The sequence below is a fragment of the Taudactylus pleione genome, unplaced genomic scaffold (assembly GCF_031769625.1).
Source record: "Taudactylus pleione unplaced genomic scaffold, aTauple2 ptg000199l, whole genome shotgun sequence".
Lineage (NCBI taxonomy): Eukaryota > Metazoa > Chordata > Amphibia > Anura > Myobatrachidae > Taudactylus > Taudactylus pleione.
The window spans coordinates 6,011,010-6,017,009 of NW_028284601.1; positions in this window are offsets into that span (position 1 = coordinate 6,011,010).

Genomic DNA, 6,000 nt, shown 5'->3' on the forward strand with positions numbered 1-6,000 from the left:
GGGGGGGAGGCTACTATATGGCCTGAAGCCCCTTTTTCTCGTGTTTGGTATCTCGTTTTACAACAGCTGTAACAGTGACTGTTGATATACAAACACTCCTAATCCTATGTTAATTTTCGTCAGTGTTTCTGGGTTAGGCCAACTCCAGTTTCAGTTTATTTTACTATTAAAATGTATTTATAAGTTATTAAATAAATATTATTAATTATTACTATTAACTACCAATTAGTACAATATCTGTTACAAAGATAGATAAATTCAATTGTTATCTTAAAAATGTAAGTTTTTCATAGTCATTAACCTAGTTTTTAATTTTTATTCATATTTTTGTTGACAGCCTAATCCCATTTGATTGTGAGGATTTTTAAATCTATAGTCACTGCCTCTCTGGTTATGGCATGTGCTATACTATCTGGAATGTGCTACGATGTGGCGACAATGAGACTGCTACTAACATTTAAAACCGTCCGCAGGCCGCAATCATTCGCTCGCCATGTTCCATTGTCGTACAACTTACAAGAACAGTCAATGGGAAGAGCAGCTTCCCGCTCTCGTCTGTCTGCTTATGCTTACTGAAAATAACTTAATTTTTTGGTAAACAGAAATAACAACAGTTAGCGAGTTCAAATAAAGCTATTATTGCTTCATCCCCATTTTTATTTCATTCATCCCCATTCACTTTTGTGCAGAGGTTCATAGAGGGGCAAAACACAGTCTTTGCCCACCCAACAGAAATCAGGGGGGGAGCAACTTTCCCCTCTGCTCCTCCGGTTCCTTCAACCCTAGTTACACATATAGTAAAGTGCAGCAGTAACAGGTGCGTATAGAAAGATTTAAAACTGTATAAGAGTAAATATAGGACAGGTGTTGCAGGTTACACATATAGTAAAGTGCACCAGTAACAGGTGCGTATAGAAAGATTTAAAACTGTATAAGAGTAAATATAGGACAGGTGTTGCAGGTTACACATACAGTAAAATGCACCAGTAATAGGTGTGTATAGAAAGATTTTATACTGTATAAGAGTAAATATAGGACAGGTGTTGCAGGTTACACATATAGTAAAGTGCACCAGTAACAGGTGCGTATAGAAAGATTTTATACTGTATAAGAGTAAATATAGGACTGGTGCTGCAGGTTACACATATAGTAAAGTGCAGCAGTAACAGGTGCGTATAGAAAGATTTTATACTGTATAAGAGTAAATATAGGACTGGTGTTGCAGGTTACACATATAGTAAAGTGCACCAGTAAAAGGTGCGTATAGAAAGATTTTATACTGTATAAAAGAACATATAGGACTGGTGTTGCAGGTTACACATATAGTAAAGTGCACCAGTAACAGGTGCGTATAGAAAGATTTTATACTGTATAAGAGTAAATATAGGACTGGTGCTGCAGGTTACACATATAGTAAAGTGCAGCAGTAACAGGTGCGTATAGAAAGATTTTATACTGTATAAGAGTAAATATAGGACTGATGCTGCAGGTTACACATATAGTAAAGTGCACCAGTAACAGGGGTGTATAGAAAGATTTTTATACTGTATAAGAGTAAATATAGGACTGGTGATGCAGGTTACACATATAAAAGTGCACCAGTAACAGGTGCGTATAGAAAGATTTGATACTGTATAAGAGTAAATATAGGACTGGTGCTGCAGGTTACACATATAGTAAAGTGCACCAGTAACAGGTGTGTATAGAAATATGTTATACTGTATAAGAGTAAATATAGGACTGGTGCTGCAGGTTACACATATAAAAGTGCACCAGTAACGGGTGCGTATAGAAAGATTTTATACTGTATAAGAGTAAATATAGGACTGGTGCTGCAGGTTACACATATAGTAAAGTGCACCAGTAACAGGTGTGTATAGAAATATGTTATACTGTATAAGAGTAAATATAGGACTGGTGCTGCAGGTTACACATATAAAAGTGCACCAGTAACAGGTGTGTATAGAAATATGTTATACTGTATAAGAGTAAATATAGGACTGGTGTTGCAGGTTACACATATAGTAAAGTGCACCAGTAAAAGGTGCGTATAGAAAGATTTTATACTGTATAAAAGAAAATATAGGACTGGTGTTGCAGGTTACACATATAGTAAAGTGCACCAGTAACAGGTGTGTATAGAAAGATTTTATACTGTATAAGAGTAAATATAGGACTGGTGCTGCAGGTTACACATATAGTAAAGTGCAGCAGTAACAGGTGTGTATAGAAAGATTTTATACTGTATAAGAGTAAATATAGGACTGGTGTTGCAGGTTACACATATAGTAAAGTACAGCAGTAACAGGTGCGTATAGAAAGATTTTATACTATATAAGAGTAAATATAGGACTGATGCTGCAGGTTACACATATAGTAAAGTGCACCAGTAACAGGTGTGTATAGAAAGATTTTTATACTGTATAAGAGTAAATATAGGACTGGTGATGCAGGTTACACATATAAAAGTGCACCAGTAACAGGTGCGTATAGAAAGATTTTATACTGTATAAGAGTAAATATAGGACTGGTGCTGCAGGTTACACATATAGTAAAGTGCACCAGTAACAGGTGTGTATAGAAATATGTTATACTGTATAAGAGTAAATATAGGACTGGTGCTGCAGGTTACACATATAAAAGTGCACCAGTAACGGGTGCGTATAGAAAGATTTTATACTGTATAAGAGTAAATATAGGACTGGTGTTGCAGGTTACACATATAGTAAAGTGCACCAGTAACAGGTGTGTATAGAAATATGTTATACTGTATAAGAGTAAATATAGGACTGGTGCTGCAGGTTACACATATAAAAGTGCACCAGTAATAGGTGCGTATAGAAAGATTTTATAGTGTATAAGAGTAAATATAGGACTGGTGCTGCAGGTTACACATATAGTAAAGTGCACCAGTAACAGGTGTGTATAGAAATATGTTATACTGTATAAGAGTAAATATAGGACTGGTGCTGCAGGTTACACATATAAAAGTGCACCAGTAACAGGTGCGTATAGAAAGATTTTATACTGTATAAGAGTAAATATAGGACTGGTGCTGCAGGTTACACATATAAAAGTGCACCAGTAACAGGTGCATATAGAAAGATTTTATACTGTATAAGAGTAAATATAGGACTGGTGCTGCAGGTTTCACATATAAAAGTGCACCAGTAACAGGTGCGTATAGAAAGATTTTATACTGTATAAGAGTAAATATAGGACTGGTGCTGCAGGTTACACATATAAAAGTGCACCAGTAACAGGTGTGTACAGAAAGATTTTATACTGTATAAGAGTAAATATAGGACTGGTGTTGCAGGTTACACATATAAAAGTGCACCAGTAACCGGTGCATATAGAAAGATTTTATACTGTATAAGAGTAAATATAGGACTGGTGTTGCAGGTTACACATATAGTAAAGTGCACCAGTAACAGGTGTGTATAGAAATATGTTATACTGTATAAGAGTAAATATAGGACTGGTGCTGCAAGTTACACATATAAAAGTGCACCAGTAACAGGTGCGTATAGAAAGATTTTATAGTGTATAAGAGTAAATATAGGACTGGTGTTGCAGGTTACACATATAGTAAAGTGCACCAGTAACAGGTGTGTATAGAAAGATTTTATACTGTATAAGAGTAAATATAGGACTGGGGCTGCAGGTTACACATATAGTAAAGTGCACCAGTAACAGGTGTGTAGAAAGATTTTATACTGTATAAGAGTAAATATAGGACTGGTGCTGCAGGTTACACATATAGTAAAGTGCACCAGTAACAGGTGTCTTTGGGCAAGAAGCTGCCCTAGCTACTGAGCTTCCACTTGACTGCCGCGATTTGTAGAAATAATATGGCATTTAATCCCTCTCGTATTTCAAGACAAGGGATTTCTAATTAAGAGGACTTACACTGTGTCTCTCTCTCTCCATTTGCCTAATGAGGAGGGAGGACTGCAGATGAAATGCCTGGTGGACGGGTCCCTTAATCCCCTTGTGCATTCTAATTAAGGTTTATAGAGAGAAGGGGGCTGCGGAGCTTGGCCGCCATGTAATTAAAGAGCACGTGGCTGTTATTGGTGCAGGATTAACAAGCACACTATCTCTGTGTTCATTTTCGCCAGGAACAATTATGAAACTGAAGCCTCTTACAGTGATTTTATCTCACCCCAGAGAGTTTGCCATTTAGAGAAAAATTCTCATGACTGTTAAAACCAAAAACCTGATCAACAGAATATAATGGTCACATTATAGCGAGAAACAAACTCAGTTATATGGCACTATAGGGAGGGGTTACACTGAGCAATGGGATGGGGTTATATGGAGTAATACAAAGAGCTATAAGGAAGGTTATATAAAGAGGAGGATCTATAGGCAGGGGTTACATGGAGTAATAGGTTATAGAAAGGTGTAATATAGAGCAATAGCAGTGAGAGGTTGAGCTATATGGCGTAAAAGGAGTAAATAAAGGGGGAGCTTGTATGGGGTATTGTAATGAGTGTTTAAATGGGTGATTACAAATTAAATGGGTGGTATATGGAGTTATAGGAAAAATTGCAGGGAGGTTATATGGAATGATATGGGCTCTATGGAGAAGTTAATAGAGAGGGATATAGAGAAAAAAAAGTTATAAGGGTAGGTTGTATGGAGAAACAAGAGTTACAGGATAGGTCATATGGAACAATAAGAGCTCTATGGAGAAAGATATAGGGAGGGGGTGATATGGGATAATAAAAGTTATAAGGATAGGTTATATGGAGTAATAGGACAAAAGTATAGGTCAGGGTGTAAGAGAAGTGGAGGTGGTACAGGACACAACACAAGTGTATCAGAGGATGAAAATGATCTTTTATTTTTAATTTTATTGTATTATTATTTTTATTTTATTTTTATTATTATTTTACATTTTATTTGTAATTATATCGTTACACACTGTTTCCGATCAGCAATGGGAGGTAAAAGCATGTACAGGCTTTAGCTCACAGCCACCAATTACAAGCATCTACTCGGTCACTGGTGCAATCTCATTCTTCTTTTGATGAACTCTGATTGGCTGTTCACTGAAGGAAGATGGACCAAAGGGCATCCAATGACGGTGTAGGCTGTCTGGGCCAATCCCTGCACCTGAAGTAGAGACATCAGGGTGACACAAAGCGAGGGGCCTGATGGGGAGGTGTTGGACATGGAGGCTATTCTAGTCGGGCACAGAGCTATATTCAGTGTAAAAGTGGCTGTAAAGAATGGAAATATTGTATCCCCTGAACGTGTTACTATGAGTCTGAATCATGGTCAGATGGTATTGCAAGGAAGCAGCTGTGGAATACCAACCAGCAAATATATAAATACTGTAGGATGCATCTAAAGGAATCAGACTCCTCCTGGCAACAATAGTGCTCCAAGTGCAGCGTTCATAGACGCGAGGCCAGGAATCACGATGCAGACCTACGCCTAGGGACCCCCACAAAACGGGGACGAAATGTTTCCTGGAACGCTGCCAAGACACGCCCCCAAACGCTGCAGCATGTCAATGATACTACGGCTTGGGTGATCTGAGAGCAATATCGCAGAAACCCGTTCTACACATGCACAGAATGGGTCCTGTGCATGCGCAGTTCTCTGATCATCGGATAACTGTGTGGGATCCCTTCACCTGTGTCTGACCATGAATCAGGCCATATATTCACTAGACTAACGCCGAGTACACACTATAAGATATATCGTATAAGATCGTTCCCACGGGATCTGAACATTATATACTGTGTGGATCGTATAGTGGGTACGCTTTGTTACTCGTGCAGGGCAGTCGGTCATCACATCGTCCCATCTGCTGTGCTGTAACGATATATCGCGCGGTTGTACACTGAATCGGGCACCGTGTAATATATTGTTACATCGTGTTGCGCCGTTGCTGGGCACCCACATCGTATGGTGTATACCCAGACTTAGGACTCTACAGCAATGATATATGATATTGGTAATGACTAGAGATGTGTGCCGGAT